The sequence below is a fragment of the Tachypleus tridentatus genome, chromosome 7 (genome assembly GCF_004210375.1).
Source record: "Tachypleus tridentatus isolate NWPU-2018 chromosome 7, ASM421037v1, whole genome shotgun sequence".
Lineage (NCBI taxonomy): Eukaryota > Metazoa > Arthropoda > Merostomata > Xiphosura > Limulidae > Tachypleus > Tachypleus tridentatus.
Genome location: NC_134831.1, coordinates 92,074,828 through 92,095,373, shown reverse-complemented (window position 1 = coordinate 92,095,373; position 20,546 = coordinate 92,074,828). Strand labels below are relative to the sequence as shown.

The 20,546-nt window shown below is 32.3% G+C and overlaps 1 protein-coding gene across 1 annotated transcript in view; it reads right to left on the bottom strand.

The window, feature by feature from the left end:
• The window catches only part of LOC143258062 (tachykinin-like peptides receptor 99D), a 62,483-nt gene that overhangs the window by 14,191 nt on the left and 27,746 nt on the right, over positions 1-20,546 (bottom strand). The gene's annotated exons all lie outside the window — the stretch shown is intronic.

Here is a 20,546-nt window from a genome sequence, read left to right as displayed (position 1 = left end):
CTTCAGTTTAAAAAATACAACGAAAGAGCAAATCTAAATATGAGAACATAGCTTCAGTTTAAAAGTACAACGAAAGAGCAAATCTAAATATGAGAACATGTCTTCAGTTTAAAAAGTACAACGAATTTTTCACAAACAAATTTTGAACTCACAGATATCTTCTGAGAAAATATATTTTATTTTATTTTCGACAGTTAAGTATGCTGTAACATAAACAATATCAAACATAGAATAATCAGTGTTTAATAAGCTGAAAAAAAATTAAAATTATTTTAGTTTAGTCAATTTATAAACTGAATAAGTTATGACACTTGTTCATTGCCTGTTCTCTAATACTATAAAATTACCTTGGTTATCTTATGTTTTCTTCATTAATTGTCCTCTAATACTCTAAAATTACTTTGGTTATCTTATGTTTTGTTCAGTAACTGTTCTCTAATACTATAAAATTACCTTGGTTATCTTATGTTTTGTTCAGTAACCGTCCTCTAATACTATAAAATCACTGGTTATCTTATGTTTTGTTCAGTAACTGTCCTCTAATACTATAAAATTACATTGGTTATCTTATGTTTTGTTCAGTAACCGTCCTCTAATACTATAAAATCACTGGTTATCTTGTGTTTTGTTCAGTAACTTTCCTCTAATACTATAAAATTACATTGGTTATCTTATGTTTTGTTCAGTAACTGTCCTCCAATACTATAAAATTACTTTGGTTATCTTATGTTTTGTTCAGTAACTGTTCTCTAATACTATAAAATTACCTTGGTTATCTGATGTTTTGTTCAGTAACTGTCCTCTAATACTATTAATTAACATTGGTTATCTTATGTTTTGTTCAGTAACTGTCCTCAATACTATAAAATTACTTTGGTTATCTTATGTTTTGTTCAGTAACTGTCCTCTAATACTATAAAATTACATTGGTTATCTTAAGTTTTGTTCAGTAACTGTCCTCTAATACTATAAAATTACATTGGTTATCTTATGTTTTGTTCAGTAACTGTCCTCCAATACTATAAAATTACTTTGGTTATCTTATGTTTTGTTCAGTAACTGTCCTCTAATACTATAAAATTACATTGGTTATCTTATGTTTTGTTCAGTAACTGTCTTCTAATACTATAAAATTACATTGGTTATCTTATGTTTTGTTCAGTAACTGTTCTCTAATAGTATAAAACTACCTTGGTTATCTTATATTTTGTTCAGAAACAGTTCTCTAATGCTATAAAATTAACTTGGGTGTTCTATTTTTTGTCATTAACTGCCTTATATTAACAAAGGTAGTGTCGTTGTTTTTGTGACTACTATCCTCTGAGAAATATAGTGTGTGAAAATATTATATTTATTATTTTGTTCTTTAACCGTTAATTGATAACACAGATCGAGCAAGCATCATGTCAGTGCAGTTTTGAAACGTAACGATTATGATTCATGGTTTCTTGGTATCCGAAAATAATGTACATTAGAGTAGAAAAATATATAGTTTTAAATGAGTTTGTAGACCGTGACATGGATAATGTGAAATCAATAAAAATAACACATCGAGAAACCTAATGTGTTTTATTGACGAGGACGAGTTGTCCTTTCGATATGGAACAAAATGACTTTCTAGACAAGTTAGATAAGTCTGATAGAATGTTTTGCCTGTTATATTTATTATTCCTAATCAGTTTTCGTAAGGTTTGACTGACAACATAGAGGTTGTTGATTTGGACAGGTTCGGAGGTGCGGCTAATGATTGAGTAACTTGAATTAACAGTTTGTTGCACACATAGCGCAAAAAATGCTTGCTTGACCATTCAAATAATGGTTGGAAATATTGATCCATTTCTTTATTAGTTACTTTTAGAAAAACCTTTTAGTGTCTTTTGAGAAACGTACGTAGGTAATAAAGTAAAACCTTGAGTTCAGGTTTATTTTATTATATGCAAATAAAGAAGTTACAATTATCGATCTATTCACATTTTAAATGCTACAGTGGTGTTTATCTCTCTGTTACAGATGAGAACAGAGGAATAAATATATTTTAATTTTGACGGTTTTTGAAATGAATTTGTTCCAGCTGTAATATTACAGACGAGCAAGCTATATTTAAAATTCTTGTCCACATCCAAGTAGACTTATTCCAGTTTAACTATCACACAAGAATGCTCGTCTCAAATTTAACTGTTACAGTTTAACACCCTTATTTTAACTGCTATGGACAAGCAGCAGTATTCCAAGGTTAACTAATATTTACTAGCAGCAGTATTCCAAGGTTAACTACTATTTACTAGCAGCAGTATTCCAAGGTTAAATACTATTGACATGTAGCAGTATTCCAAGGTTAACTACTATTAACAAGCAGCAGTATTCCAAGGTTAAATACTATTGACATGTAGCAGTATTCCAAGGTTAACTACTATTAACAAGCACCAGCAGTCCCATGTGTTAACTACTACGGACAAACAGCAGTATTCCAAGGTTAACTACTGTTGAGAAGAGCGTTTAATCTATCTTTAAATGTTAACTGAAAGTATATGTATCCCAAATGTAACAGCTGCAGAGAAAAATACGTATTTCAATCTCAACTACTACAGAAAACACATATATTCCAGGCTTAGCTCCTACAGACAAGCATGTGTATTCCAAGCATATCTATTGAAGAGGATTACACGAATTACAAAATTAACTTCTTTAAATAAGTACATGTATTCCAAGGTTGACTACTACTGACAAGAACATATATTCCAAACATACCTGTTACAGACAATTATATGTATTAAAGGCCTAATTATTACAGAAAATTACATATATTCCAAGCTTAAATCTTACATAAAAAGTGAGTATTCCAAGCCTATCTACTGATTTCAAGTACATATATTTAAAACTTAACTATTACAGAAATGGACATGTATTCCAAACTAAACTACTACAAATATGTAGTTCAAACCCAACTCCTGTACAAATAGACATATATTCCAAACTAAACTACTACAAATATGTACTCCAGGCCCATCTGCTATGGAACAGTGCATGTATTATAAGCTTAACTATTAGTAATAACTATATTCATTCTAAATTTAGTTACTACAACACATACTTTTATTGTATACCATAAACAAGTGTATCTTGCATAAACTAGAACAAGTAAACACGTGTATTCCTATATTAAGTAGTTTATTCCAAATGTAATTGCTACAGACAAGTATACATGTATCTCTTTTCTCTTTGTTATATTTAACTGACTACATACAACTCATAACTATTCTGATAACAACAAACGTGACAGAGAAAACTGCTCTCAAGTTAAATTAATTTTAATCAATTTATGACTGTCCTGATAAACTAATTTTTTACCCTGACAAGTATAACATTTCTCTTTTTAAGTCATTTATTTATTAATGTGTGTGAAAATGATTTTAAAGCTTGTTCTGAAACAAAATAAACCAGGTCGTGGCTTGGGGTTAATTTTGTTACAATGTGTATCAGTAAGTTCTTGGTGATCAGTTGTGCTATTCTTGTCATACTTGAGTTCATATCAGTTCTATTCTTCAGTTGCATTTCCAATAGTCTATCAGTTCCAAATTAGGGTCGCCTATGTGCGAATAGTCCTTTGTAAAAAGTCTAAAACAAACAAAACCTGAAGATGGCCTGAGAAAATCGAAACGTTGTACCGTACATTATTGTAATTAAAGTTTTAATACCTAAACCAGCCGTCTTGATAATACAAACAAAACAAAACTAAATGTTCAGTAACGGTTAATGTTTAAATTCAAAGATGTATAGCCTAAAAACATGACTATATGAATGCTGTTTGTCAGCAAGAATTTTAAGGCTAAAACATAATCTACTAAGTTTTCAGTAAGAACTCTTCCAACCAGATGTTGCCATGGTGATTATGACGTAAGACATTAGGCTTAACAGCAAAAGTAGGGACAGACAGTATACTTCAATCTAGATTATAATAAGTACAGCTTGTTGCATGCATTAGGGCGACATTTACATTTTAAAACTATATTTGCATAATGCAGACATTATAAAGTCATACTTAAATGTCTGATGAACCTCCTAGTAACAAGAAAAATAACGCTTGGTAGTTATGCGAGAATGTTTGAATTTCTTCTTAGCAACAAGTGAAGTAACGCCTTATGTGCTTGGAGTCATGTTAGAATGTTTGAAGGGTTTCATAGCAACAAGACAAGTAACGCTTGGTCGTCATGATGGAATATTTGAATTATGTCTTAACAACAACAAGATGTATAATATAAAAGTACTGTCTAAAAGTCATGATAAAATATTTCAACACATTTAGTAAAATATTAGCTTTTTTTCTGGCAACATTAAAGATTCGTGTTTATGTTGTTTTTTTTAAGAAACTGTTATTGGCAAAATAGTGTAGACGTTTCGAATGCCGGGCTGTCGATCAAACGGTTCATGGTCCACGTTCCGTTGCCCTAAAATAATTGCTTTCTGAAATGTAGGTTCATGGGTGTTTTTAGAGTTTTGATGGTCAAATTCCAAAAGTTGGTAATGGTGATATCGATTAGAGCCATCTTTGTAGTCCACCATTTTAAAATTAAAGATGACTAGCGTAGATAGCCCTCGTATAGATTTGAAAAAAATATCCGGAACAAATGAAATTATACCTGAGACTTTCTTTTGCTTAATGGCAAGTCTGAAGACTTATAATGATAAGTTACCCTTATGGGTAGAGCACAGACCCATTGTGTAGACAACTATAAAAATATAAAGTAATCAAAGAATTTCTTTAATTAATTTACTCATAATGTGTTCATGTTAATTAATTAATAAATCCAAAGAAGTTTGTGTATCTTAAAATGGATGAAACCCCAGAAGATTTATCACCGATACAATGTAAAGAAAACTTTTCTATAAACAATTAATTCTTCAATAAAAATAGAGAATTGCTTCAAAATTAATTAAAATGTACATATAATAAGGTTGAAAGTAGATAAGAACTGTATATTCAAAAGTACTATATAGTTTTAAAAGTGTTATTTTTTTACATCACTAAACTTGAGTTGTCGTGTTTTTTTTTTTTACACAAAGCTACAAAGATCTCTGTGCTCTTCTTACCAAGGAACCAGAAACCCGTTTACTGGCATTTTAAATCCAAAAATTCCGCTGTATCTCTAGGGAGAGCTTTGGCCGAAAACAGTAATAAATTCTTAACCTGTAGCGGTCATTTGTGGGAAGTTTCGTCATAGTTTCGCCAAGTAACTAGTTACTTATTATTTTACTTTTCAGCTGATAATTTACTGCCATATTTAGGGAAGTCATGAAACGAACTATTTTATGTACTGCTACTGGTTAACTTTAGATTCTGATGGCTTATCCTTTCATCTGTGGTCTATCCATCTAGAATTTAAATCACATAACTAGGGCATGGCATTTTCACTCTCCAACAATTGTGAATGTGGTTTTCAATAAACAGAAACATCAAATAAAGTGAGAATTCGGATCACAATGGAATTACAACATGTAATTTATTTAATGTATTTAAACACATTTAGTAACGACTGTTTTATAATCTCTCGTTTTTACATCCGAATAAAATGTACTCTTTGTGCACAAGATTAAAACTATGAGCCAAGTCTCATTAATTCTATGCCATAAAGAAGTTAAATATTTCTGGATAGTCATGTTGAGTTATTAGACATGTTGTAGTCATTAGTTCAGAATTGAATGTATGTTAACACGAATGTTCTTTTTCTTAAACAAAGAAACAAGTTTCCCTCTGTGAATGTGAACATTACTGTCTAACACGACAGGAAACATACATATGTAGTGCGGATAGAGAATGATTGTTCTAGATACACAGTACCTTAACCCTACTAGATACACAGTACCTTAACCCTACTTTTGTCCTGAAATAAACTTTCATAGCTAACATTAATTTTGTTACTTTTATTCAGAAACTTGAGTGACAATAATTATAACATTTAATTACTCTACTGAAACGAAAATTACGAAACCATTAAAACATAATTCATTACATCCTCGGAAATGTTTTCTCTAAAAAAAAACATTTTTTTTTGTCTCGAGTGTCGTGGATGTATGTTCTCACTGAATTTCTATAGCTTACCTAACTTCGGCATTAAAATACATCAACTGCATAAACCCACTAACAGTAAATTATGTTTATTGTAACGACGAACCAGAATACCCTGACACAAGATAGTGGTGAGGTCTTTCTCAGAATTAGGGCCCGGCATGGCCAAGCGTGTTAAAACGTTCGACTCGTAATCCGAGGGTCGCGGTTTCGAATCCCGGTCGCACCAAACATGCTCGCCCTTTCAGCCATGGGGACATTATAATGTGACGGTCAATCCCACTATTCGTTGGTAAAAGAGTAGCCCAAGAGTTGGCGGTGGATGGTGATGACTAGCTGCCTTCCCTCTAGTCTTACACTGCTAAATTAGGGACGGCTAGCGCAAATAGCTCTCGAGTAGCTTTGCGCGAAATACAAAACAAACAAACAATTCTCAGAATTTGAATTACGGCCAACTATGCGATCCTGACAGTAAACGAGGCCAGGTGAGATTTTACTTCAAGTTTAGATAGGTATATCTAAATATTGACATCACGTTGAATATGAAAATTTGATATTTGAAGGAAAATCTTAGTCTAAAACGTATGGAAATGAACATTACGTATGTTAAAAAAAAAGCTACTTGTAGGGATCATGTTAGGTTTTTTTTAATTGGATGAGCTCTTAGTTTAACCAATCAGATATAATCTGCTGTGCAGTGTACTCCAGTTTCAACGAACTGACGTGAATAGCACGGTTTATTTGTTCGTGGTCCAACTTTGTTAGAAATTGTTCTGGTGTTTCTGTTTCACATTGAATGGAAGTTTTTGTTCTGAATTTTAATAAACTAAACGTTAATCTGGTTTTCTCTGTGTTACTAATTATTCCATAATATAAACGTTTATAGGACTATTGAAAAGCAGAAAACCACAATTATTTTAAATCAAATGTTTTATTAAACAAGTTATGAAATCAGATCTAAACGTTAATGGATATTCGTTTGCTTACGTAAAGGTAAGTGTTAATTGTAAAGCGAAGATACTTTCAAACTATTAAACACGAGGGTTCACTCCCAGCCTTACACTGCGTTAACGATTCAATGCCAGAAGTAAAACAAAGTATTGCCCTTCAAATTTGTTCTTCATAAAAGAAAGCAAGACACGTGGAGAAACATGGTCGCTGGATTCCATTATGATCTGTATTCCAAATATTTGTTTCGAAATTAATTGGGAATTTCTTGTTTCAAATAAACAAATATCGTAATAAACATCGACGAATCACAGAGAACTGGTGAGAATAAGCATTACTTTCTTATAGTTAACATATACAACTGGATATAGTTAACATTGCTTTCCTATAGTTAACACATAAGATTGGTGACAGTTAACATCACTTTCTTGTAGTTAATATACAAAACTGGTGACAGTTAACATCACTTTTATAGTTAACGTATAAAACTGGTATAGGTAACACTTCTTATAGGTGATAGGTAACATCACCTTCTTATAGTTAACATATAAAACTGGTGATAGTTAACATTACTTTCTTACAGTTAACACATAAAACTGGTTATAGTTAACTTTACTGTCTTATAGTTACCATATAAAACTGGTGATAGCTAGCATCACTTTATTATAGTTAAGATATACTGGAGATAATCAGCATCACTTTCTTGTAGTTAACATATAAAATCGGTGAGAGTTAACACGTAAAACTGGTAATAGCTAATCAGTGATGTCGAGAAAACCCACTTGTAGAGAAATATATATGCAAAAAACGGCTCGTTTGGGTTGATAAAATATTTTACACAGAAGGTCGAAACGTTGTTCGACATGACATTCTTAGAGTTAACTTATAAAACAGGTGGGCGATAGGTAACATAACCTTTTTAGAGTTAACACATGAAACTGGTGATAATTAACATTACTTTCTTATAGTTAACATAGAAAACTGGTGATAGTTAACATTGTTATAATATAAGTTATATGGGTATATTACAAGATAGTTATATGCTATATAACATGAGTTATACCGGTATGTTACATGACAGTTATATCTTATTTAATATAAGTTATATGTCATTTAATATAAGTTATATGGGTATGTTACAAGGCGTTGGTCAATACCCATAAAATTCAAGACATGATAACATTTGTAGATTTTATACGTCCAACCCAGACATTAGTCCCAACTTTTCGTTCGACTATCTAAATTATTAAGTTAGTGTCTAGAAACACGAATTTTCTAACGTGGAAACTTTCTTTACGAAATAAAGATGAACATTTGAAACACTAAGGACAAGTTTCTTTGAAGTATTAATCTAACTAACTTCGTACTCCATAAAGAGGAGAAGAGAAGTCAGATCTTAAATTATGTATTACTTGGAAGTTATGGTTCACTGACGAACATGTTTATTTAATTTATTGGACACCCGGGAATCACCGTTTTAAAGAACTGAATTAACTTCTGAAGACACGAATCACAGTTAAACAGAGAACGAAACAAATGTATCGTGTAGAAAGGTAGTTAGAAATATTAATCATAGGTGTGTATTCACGAAGATATATGGAAACATCAATGAAACATATATTGCACAAAGGTTGTCAGGAACATTAAAAAAGTTTTACATGCGCGAAGGTAGCGATGGACCTAAAACAAAGATATACATACACAAAGATAGAGACATTACCTAGATATAAACATTGTGCGAACGGACTTGGGTATAGTAAACACAATAAACAATGTATTATCAAGAGGGCTGGTATGGGTATTAAAACTTCGATTAAAATATAATATAGAACAAAGTTTCAACAATTGTTCTTGAAAAACAAGAATATTAGTTTTCAAGTTTCCCATTGCTATATACTGATAATATAACTATTGTTATGTACTGGTAATATAAATATTGTTATACATTGATAATGTATCTATTGTTATATGTTGTTATATACTGATGTATGCTGATAATACAACTATTGTTATACATTAATGGAGATGTTCAGCCATCAAATACTGAGGAACATAGCACACGAAGTGCAGCAAAGTCAAATCTTTGCATTAATGGTTGATGGCACTCAAGATGTTACAGGTTCCGAACAGGAAGCAATGTGTGTACGATACGTAGATGAGAACCTTGACGTCCATGAGACATTTCTTGGTTTATACAGTGTTTCCAGTACAACTGTTATAAAATCGTGCTATAGTTAAGGAGTAGGATTGTTGTGTTGTTTAACATAACTTATATTGTTAGTTACTTATTGTTACTATAAGTAAAGACTGGGATTGTCGTGTTGTTCAACATAACTTATATATTGTTAGTTACATATTGTTACTATAAGTAAAGACTGGGATTGTTGTGTTGTTTAACATAACTTATATATTGTTAGTTACATATTGTTACTATAAGTAAAGACTGGGATTGTTGTGTTGTTTAACATAACTTATATTTGTTAGTTACATATTGTTACTATAAGTAAAGACTGGGATTGTTGTGTTGTTTAACATAACTTATATATTGTTAGTTACATATTGTTACTATAAGTAAAGACTGGGATTGTTGTGTTGTTTAACATAACTTATATTGTTAGTTACATATTGTTACTATAAGTAAAGACTGGGATTGTTGTGTTGTTTAACATAACTTATATATTGTTAGTTACATATTGTTACTATAAGTAAAGACTGGGATTGTTGTGTTGTTTAACATAACTTATATATTGTTAGTTACATATTGTTACTATAAGTAAAGACTGGGATTGTTGTGTTGTTTAACATAACTTATATATTGAGTTACATATTGTTACTATAAGTAAAGACTGGGATTGTTGTGTTGTTCAACATAACTTATATTGTTAGTTACATATTGTTACTATAAGTAAAGACTGGGATTGTTGTGTTGTTTAACATAACTTATATATTGTTAGTTACATATTGTTACTATAAGTAAAGACTAGTATTGTTCTGTTGTTTACATAACTTATATATTATTTGTTACATATTCTTACTATAAGTAAATACTAGTATTGTTCTGTTGTTTAACATAACTTATATATTGTTTGTTACATATTTTTACTATAAGTAAAGACTAGTATTGTTCTGTTGTTTAATATAACTTACATATTGTTTGTTACATATTCATACTACAGGTGAAGACTGGAATTTTTGTGATTTTTAACGTGACGTGTGTGTTGTTTTTGGTGTTTCGCTCTCTTTTGCTAAATGTATTTTAATTTTTTCCTCGGACTTGTGTCTGTGATACCTTTTATATATTTGCATTAGCTGGATAATATTAAGATTTTGGTCTTTTTAAGTGTTGCTCGATCCTATATATCTGTGATAATTCTAGAAGTGAAAACAAGACGACTGTTCACTACTACTTTTATACCAGTTTGATAATACTAAATACCTTTAATATTTAATTAACTTTGTTGCTTGATCTTTCTATTCGGTTTGAATTTGACTTAGTTGTGTCATCCTTCATGCTTTAAACCACGTGTCTAAATAATCATAATTCGTAAACTGTTTCCTGTTGCCATGAAACCGAATATCACTTTTAATTGTTAACGCTTATTCAAAAATCTAGATTTTGAATTTCTACTGAGATATTTTAAAGACAAATGTTTATAACTATTGATTTTTCTTTTGGTTGCGTTATTTTACTCAATTTACGACTGATATTAAGTTGTAGTTTAGAATCACAGTTGATAAAGTTTCCAATAAACAGATGTTTTAAATATGTGAAATTCTTCACAATGTCAGAGTATCCTAATATGGAGAAAATGAAAGGGTATTATGAAATTATTTAAAGTGATACAAATTGGTTACCTGGGAAACTTAAAGATTAAATTTGATTAGTTGCTGCCTTGTAACATGGCGAATCTGAAATATTGACATGGAAATATTGAAAGGAATTTGTAAGATAGGAAAACAAAAGGTTATTATGGAAATATTGAAATGGTTCAGTTTTGATAAAATGGAGAAATTTAATGGTTATTTATGAATTACTAAGAATGGTTACAGTCTCATAACTTAAAAGGAACTGGGAACATGTTTTGAGTCATATAAAGAGTGGGTTTAACTGAATTTTAATCGATATAACAGGTATAAAGTGAAGTAAAAACACATGCATTTATATACGTAAAAACGGCTGATTTGTGTTGAGAAAAAATTATGTAGAAGAGCGAACAACGTTTCGACCTTCTTCGGTCATCGTCAGGTTCACAAAGAAAGAAAGAGGTAACTGACCAATAGCTGACCACATGTTTGAAGGGGATTGTGTAATTGAGTGTAAGAATGTAGAGGGCGTGCTCAGATGTTTAGTTATATTTATTAATATAGGTATAAAGGTGTTCCTTTGTATTGGTTTATTTTGGATTTAAATTGTTGTATAAGTAAGGCTTCTTTTATTTTGCATTTGTTTATGTTTGTGTCTTTATTTAGTATTTGGGTGTTTCCTGTGGTTATGTTGTGTTTATTTGATTTGCAATGTTTGAAAACGTGTGAAGGTGACTTTTTATGTTCTTTGAATCTAGTTTCCATTTTTCTACTTCTTTCTCCAGTATAGAAGTCGTGGAAGTTATCACATTGTATTTTATAAATAATGTTGATGTTGTGTTTGTCAGTGTAGTTTTTACATAGTATAGACCTTAGTTTTGTGTCTGGTTTTTGAATAAATTTGGCATGTCATATTTTGTTACTAGTTTTTGCCAAATGTTGGTTATTTTTCTGCTGATGTCGGGAATATATGGTATGTAGCAGTATATAGTTTCGTGATTTTTGATTCGTGGGATATATAACTGAAGTTTACCTCAGTTGAAACGGATGAAAATTCCAGCCAAAGTTCGTCAAATTGGGATTTTAGAGACTTGGGTCACGTAGTGACTCTTTTCTTAAACTGGTCACTACGTACAGTAAACTACGTTCAAGGAACAGTTGTAGCATGCAGAACCACTGTTGTAATCGGAACTTGGACAACTGCGAATGATTTGTAGCGTAATTTCCTAAGACTCTAAGGAACTATAGTTTCTAAAGATAAATTAATATTATTATTGTATGCTATAACTAGAGGAAGTTGTGTGTAGTTTGTTTGTTTATAGTTAAGCACGAAGCTACACAAGGAAATTCTTGTGCTTTGCCTACCACGGGTATCGAAACCCGGTTCCAAGTTAACCACCTTCTTTAGATAGACAAGACATAATATCAGTACATAGTTTTATATTTGTTCACTTTCCAAGAATATCTTGCTAAATAGGGTAAATAATAATTAAATTTGGACAAACTATATAAATAGAAATAATGGCAGATTGTCAGGTGGTGTTAAAAATAGCAAACCGATTTCTTTTAACTGCCCTCCCTAGTACAGCGGTAAGTCTACGGAATTACAACACTAAAATCAAGGGTTCGATTCCCTTTGGTGGGCTCAGCAAATAGCCCGATGTGGCTTTGCTATAAGAAAACGCATACTTTTATAACTTAGAGCGAGAAATATACAAATAAAACCAATCATAAAAACAAATTAAATCTGTTTAGGTGTGAGTCAAGATTCAAAGAACCATTTCACTATCGATAAATCAAACGTCAAAGTGATTTATTTTGCTCACTTTAAGCTTCCTTTGTCTTGACACAATGATCATTTTTCAAAAATATATTCTTATCAATGTCTTAGGGGAAGGGGAATAAAGCAAATAGTAATTTTTATTAATAAAATGAAATATTAGTAACAATGAAAATTTGGTAGATATAAAAAGTAGAATGTAAAAGTTGGAAGAGTTGTACGTACACTGCTGGCCAAAATTTTAAGGCCAATGAACATAAAGAAAAAATATGCATTTTGCGTTGCTATACTCAACCGCTTATTTGAGTAGAGCTTTGAAAAATGAAAATAACAAAAGGGAAAATAAAAATAAAAAAAAACCCTTTTTAGCATTTAATAGGGAAAATGTGAACACTATGAAATTAGCCTAAATACTAGTTGTTAAAAAGTTTAAGACCATACTGATAAGACCATACTGAAACGAAGCGTTAATCGGTAAACAAGTAAAGAAATTTAGTCATTTGTGTTCAAGCATTAGCGTTGTCAACATCTCCCACTGACATCTCCTGTGTTACATTTGGTAAAAACATGGTAAAGTCTAAAAAGTTGACAGAGTTTGAACGTGGCAGAATTGTTGAGCTGCAAAAGCAAGGTCTCTCAACGTGCCATCGCTGGTGAGACTGGGCGTAGTAATACTGTTGTTGCAAATTTCTTAAAAGACCCTGAGGGATACGGAATGAGAATTTCAAGTGATCGGCCCATGAAAGTTTCGCCGGCGTTGAGCAGGAGGATTCGACGTGTTGTCCGGCAAGATACCAGCCGATCGTCGAACCAGATTAAGGCCCTTACGAACACAGCTCAAGAACAACAAGACAGCATATACGAGAGAAATGCTTTTAAAACCGTAAACGTCTTCAAAGTCCACACCTCCTTCCACACCACGAAACAGCTCGGTTAAACTTTGCTGAGAAGCACCAAACATGGAACGTACAAAAGTGGAAGAAGGTTTTGTTCTCTGATGAGAAAAAAATTTAACCTGGATGGTCTAGATGGCTTTCAACGTTACTGGCACGATAAGGATTTCCCACCAGAGACATTTTCTACACGACACAGTGGAGGAGGTTCCATTATGATCTCGGGTGCTTTCTCCTTCTATGGAACATTGGAGATTCAGGTTATACAGGGGCATCAAATAGCAGCTGGCTAAAATGGCATATTGGAGAGAGCGTCCTTATTGACTGAAGGACCTCGTTTGTGTGGAAATAACTGGATCTTTCAGCAATACAACGCTGGAATCCACAGTGCCCGCAGGACAAAGGACTTTTTCATAGCGAATAACATGATTCTTTTGGACCATCCAGCGTGTTCTCCCGAACTGAACACCGTTGAAAATGTTTGGAGGTGGATGGCAATGGAAGTCTATAGAAATGGACGTCAATTCCAAACAGTGCACGATCTTCGTGATGCTATCTTCAGCACTTGGAATAACATTCCAGCCAGACTTCTGTAAACGCTTATATCAACCATGCCAAAGCGAATGTTTGCAGTTATTCGCAATGAAGGCCGTGCAACTCACTACTGAGACGTCTTGTTGGACATTGCCTACCCTGTTTAGAACTTTTTTTTTGTATGGTCTTAAACTTCTGACCAGCTAATATTTAGACTAATTTCATAGTGGTCACATTTTCCCTATTAAATGCTAAAAAATGTTTTTATTTTTATTTTTCCTTTTCTTATTTTCATCTTTCGAAGCTCTACTCAAATAAATAGTTGAGTCTAACAACGCAAAATGCATGTTTTTCTTTATTTTCATTGGCCTTAAGATTTTAACCAGCAGTGTATCACCAAGCTATGTACTAATGCCTGCAATTATGACTTTACTACCAAAATATATATTAATGTTTGTACTTACGAAGTAATGTAATAATGTTTTTAATAACCAAGTTACACATTAATGCCTGAAGTTATGTCATTAGCTATTGAAGAAATTTAAAAATTGCATATTGTACATTTTTAATGCAAAGGGATAAAATTAATTTCATTGATTTACATTTGAGCAGCAGAAACCTAACGTTATTTATTTAACAATATTCCTTAAAGACGGACTTATTGGGAACATTAGGCTGAAAATAAATAAATATAGCTTCATGTATCTTCGGTCGGTCAAATTGACCAACTTCGTGATCCTATTGTTTTACAGAATCTTATTATGAAACATGTGACTAAACAGATGAATTTATTGACATGATATATGTATTCCGAAGTGAAGACATAATTTGTTTCTAATTTAAACAAAGCTGAAGAAACGCTACTTATATGATTTCGAGGGTATTTTATGAAAATCAGGGGCAAAGTAATTTACCCCTTATGAAGAAAAAAAAGCGCTCAGAATATATATTTTCTTATATTTCTCTTTAATTCATTTTTCAACTCATATGTTTCACCAGCATTATTAACGTACTACCAGTACATGGAGTAAGACCTCACCTTGGAAACGGACTCACTTCATCATGGTTCGCCTTTCATATTAACCAAAAGAGTCTGTTTTGGACACAAAAGTTTCCCATCGCTCATTGTTTCAGAAATGTTAACTGATTTACGTCATACTCAGTACGATAGTAATTAACTATGTCTAGTTTCATATTTATTGGTCATCCAATTTACGCAGTATTTGATGCTGCTTTTAGAGCTTTCTTGTAGTTGATACAGTATGCCTCGGAATGTATCTAGGACGTTTTAATTCAATTACTACACGAGATTTCTTTTTAGTTTTGTCTTATTTTTAAACCTAAGAAAAATATCTGTTACGCAGTACAATGCTACACAATGGACTATCTGTATTCTTCCCACCTTGGGTACTGAAACCTATTTTTTACGTCATAAGCCTTCAAAGTTATTGCTGCACAACTGGAGCTGTATATAGTGTGTGTTGGTTCCACACTTTCACCAGTTCTGTAGTGTTAGTGTTAGCTCTACATTTTCCAAGATTTGCACCAATGCGTATTTCTTAATTGTCTCATGAAACTTGTTGACAGAGAATTTGCTATTCACAGGTCTTTAAACTTACTTATCATGAAGTTTTAATACATCGTTAATAAAATATTTTCCTTTCTTTATTGTCCCCAACTTTATATTTACTAATTTACAGTCGGCTATTTCCGACGTGGAAAAGGAATAATGGATAATTTATGATCTTTACGAGTTTATTCAACACCAACAGCAAAGTTTGAAATGTGTTTGTTAAGCGGCGACATAAGTTATCTCGTGACTTTACTTAACGTGACCGAAAGCTTCGTTTCAGTTCAATACTAATTAAAGAAACATTGGTCTGCTTGAAGAAACTTCTATCGTTGTGTTGTACTTCGAGTATAGCAATAAGAGAATGGACCAAGTCGATGTCTGCTTTTTTAAATGCCAGTGCACGCTGGAAGAAGAGATCTTTCACAGCGCATCGCGAGCAAAAGGAACGAGCTTCTTTGACAATGTTACTTCCAAGAGAAACACGTGAACGCTCTATTATATATTACATTCAGTTTGTGCCAGGGAATTACTTTCCACAGCTGAACGTTCGCATTATAAATGGATGTTATATAGTATTTCATACCTTTTATAATATTGATAGTATCTCTCAATATGTTAAACACCCGTGTGTGTTTGGTTCTTCACCCATTTAAAGTTTCATAATACCGAAGATGAGGATTCATTGCTACAGCTCTCATCATGAACGCACTGAATACTTCGTGAAGAAGAAAACAAGGATGATGAAAAGAAAGGATGAACAGGAAGAAGCTGCGGACATCTTGTCATCATCTTATCTCCCTTTTAAATATAATTAGATCAGAGCATTACTGACACACAACAGTTAATACATTTGAGAACACTAAGGCGTGGACTATAAATGTGGTACTTGCAGTTCACGGCTACTTGCTGTGAAAACGCTCTCCGCACTTTGGGGCCGTTAGTGTGTTGTAAGATTAATGCGAAATCAAATTTTATCAGATATGAGAAGGTGGTGGTATTGTTGGCTAGATAATTCTAATCTATAACTTGAATATTAGGGACGGCTACATGCATACAGAAGATCTTTGTTTAGGTTTGCGGGAAAAGTTGGACAGCTACAAATAGTTGATGTTTGTCCCGACTGAGATTTAACTGAAACTTAAAGATGTTCCACTAGCAGCAGTGAGCTGAGATTTAACTGAAACTTAAAGATGTTCCACTAGCAGCAGTGAGCTGAGATTTAACTGAAACTTAAAGATGTTCCACTGGTAGCAGTGAGCTGAGATTTAACTGAAATTTAAAGATGTTCCACTGGTAGCAGTGAGCTGAGATTTAACTGAAACTTAAAGATGTTCCACTAGCAGCAGTGAGCTGAGATTTAACTGAAACTTAAAGATGTTCCACTGGCAGCAGTGAGCTGAGATTTAACTGAAACTTAAAGATGTTCCACTGGCAGCAGTGAGCTGAGATTTAACTGAAACTTGAAGACGTTCCACTGGCAGCAGTGAGCTGAGATTTAACTGAAACTTAAAGATGTTCCACTTGTAGCAGTGAGCTGAGATTTAACTGAAACTTAAAGATGTTGCACTAGTAGCAGTGAGCTGAGATTTAACTGAAACTTAAAGATGTTCCACTGGTAGCAGTGAGCTGAGATTTAACTGAAACATAAAGATGTTCCACTGGTAGCAGTGAGCTGAGGTTTTACTGAAACTTAAAGATGTTCCACTAGCAGCAGTGAGCTGAGATTTAACTGAAACTTAAAGATGTTCCACTGGCAGCAGTGAGCTGAGATTTAACTGAAACATAAAGATGTTCCACTGGTAGCAGTGAGCTGAGGTTTTACTGAAACTTAAAGATGTTGCACTAGTAGCAGTGAGCTGAGATTTAACTGAAACTTAAAGATGTTCCACTGGTAGCAGTGAGCTGAGATTTAACTGAAACATAAAGATGTTCCACTGGTAGCAGTGAGCTGAGGTTTTACTGAAACTTAAAGATGTTCCACTGGCAGCAGTGAGCTGAGATTTAACTGAAACTTAAAGATGTTCCACTGGCAGCAGTGAGCTGAGATTTAATTGAAACATAAAGATGTTCCACTGGCAGCAGTGAGCTGAGATTTAACTGAAACTTAAAGATGTTCCATTGGCAGCAGTGAACTGAGATTTAACTGAAACTTAAAGAAGTTTAATGGCAACAAATTCTATTAAATTAATTACCAAATTATTAACTGTTTTTTTTTTCTGATCATTTTGTAAAATTCTTTCAAATTTGGCCAGAAGTAAAAATGGCGGATAATGAAATAAGATTTCAAGTAGAGTACTAATACAATATGACAAGTAAAATGCCCAGTTATTTATATTGTGAAGCCTTTACAGATCTGGCCAGAAATCAAATGGATAATAATATGGAATTCAATTCCTGTCTTAAATTAGATACTTACTTAAATGTTATATATTTATTTAAAGATTGAAAATATATCATACATGTGTCCTGATAGGTGGATAAATAGATAGAGGGAGTAAACGTAATAGAATATATATATAAAAAACCTAGAACTTAAGTTTCTATAGTTAATACCAGCTGAACCCAAACTTTGGGAACTCATTTTAACTCAGAAAATCTTCTTCAAGAGACAGAGTGAAAAACCAATATTTATCTATTTTTATATATTATTTAAACTCAAATTTCAATTATAAAAGAGTAATTTTCATTGTATTTTTAGCGAATAAACATAGTAAACATTACCAGATTTAATTTATTAACACAGATAAAGGTATTTAGTAAGAAATTGTTTAACCCAAATTTAGCTCAGCCATTTAACACCTGCTATTCTAATTAGTTTGAAGATAAAGTTATGTAGCTGGTGGAAATAACGAGCATGTGGTATTTGGTGTTTAAATAGAGCCGATGGGTGTATGTACCGTTGTGGTATTTGGTGTTTAAATAGAGCCGATGGGTGTATGTACCGTTGTGGTATTTGGTGTTTAAATAGAGCCGATGGGTGTATGTACCGTTGTGGTATTTGGTGTTTAAATAGAACCGATGGGTGTATGTACCGTTGGCTTTTCGTGATGACAAGAAACCGACTTGAAGTAAAAATATATCTCAGGATGGCTGGTATTGGTATTAATACTTTTATTAATAAAGAAGAGAACAAGGTATTAATCTTCTTAAGTCATCTTCAGGTTAACAAAGAGAAAGTTTACAACTGACCTATGCCGCGCACACGTCTTAGGAACGAGAGTGTAAACGGGTACGGGATTGTAGGGGGCGTTGCAGTAAGATGTTAGGTTATTAAATACGGGGAATCCCATGTCACCAGTTTTAGTCAACGTCTTTATGACAGATACTGAATCTCAAGCGATGAATTCCGCCTTACACCCACCACTATACTGGTACAGGTATGTTGATGATACGAATGTTGGATTTACATCTACAGAAAAAACACTTAGTTTTTTCAATCGTGTTAACTCTATACATCCCAACATTAACTTCACATGTGAACAGGAAGAAAGCAATCAAATATCATTTCTTAACCTCGTGATCACAAAACTAGGTTCATCTGATAACATTAACAATGAAATCAACAAAATAAAACAACACTGCATCAACATTACCAAACGTCTTCTAAAAACTGTTGAGAAAATTATACGTACACACCAAGACCAGCAACAATTAAACAACAAATCCCAAGATACAACAAACTACAAAACTTTACACTGTGGTATACCAACATTTGGAAAAAACTTATAACAAAACACGACATTTCAGTAAATGCCAAATTTATTCAAAAACCAGGTACAAAACTAAAGTCCATACTATGTGAAACTATTCTGACAAACACAACACTAACATAATTTATAAAATACAATGTGATAACTGCCACGACTTCTATATTGGAGAAACAAGTAAAAAAATGGAAACCAGATTCAAAGAACATAAAAAAAACACTGCAAATCAAATAAACACAAGATAACCATAGAAAACTTCTAAATACTGATAAAGGGAATATATCAATAATAAAGGCAAAATTAAAGAAGCCTTATTTATACAACAACTAAAACCAATATAAAGAAACATCTTTATACCTATACTAATTAATAACCTAACATCTACTTCCAACACCCACTACAATACCGTTTATACTCTCGTCTCTACGACATGTGCGCAGCAACTGTCAGTTGTAGACTTTCTCTTTGTTAACCTGAATATAACGTGAGGTCGTAACGTTGCACTCTACTTTATTTTAATAAAAGTGTTAATACCCAAACCAGCCGTCCTGACATACAAGGCGCATTAGGAACAGCGTATGTATAGTTTAAAGAAGCAGATGTTTTAGCTAATATGTGTAGTTTAAACAAGTAGATGTTTTAGTTAATATGTGTAGTTTAAAGAAGCAGATGTTTTAGTTAATATGTGTAGTTTAAACAAGCAGATGTTTTAGTTAATATGTATAGTTTTAAGAAGCAGATGTTTTAGCTAATATGTATAGTTTAAAGAAGCAGATGTTTTAGTTAATATGTGTAGTTTAAACAAGCAGATGTTTTAGTTAATATGTGTAGTTTAAACAAGCAGATGTTTTAGTTAATATGTGTAGTTTAAACAAGCAGATGTTTTAGTTAATATGTATAGTTTTAAGAAGCAGATGTTTTAGCTAATATGTGTAGTTTAAAGAAGCAGATGTTTTAGTTAATATGTATAGTTTTAAGAAGCAGGTTTTAGTTAATATGTATAGTAGTTTAAAGTTAAGCAGATGTTTTAGTTAATATGTGTAGTTTAAACAAGCAGAGTTTTAGTTTATGTGTAGTTTAAACAAGCAGATGTTTTAGTTAATATGTAATATGTGTAGTTTAAACAAGCAGATGTTTTAGTTAATATGTGTAGTTTAAACAAGCAGATGTTTTAGTTAATATGTGTAGTTTAAACAAGTGGATGTTTTAGTTAATATGTGTAGTTTAAACAAGCAGATGTTTT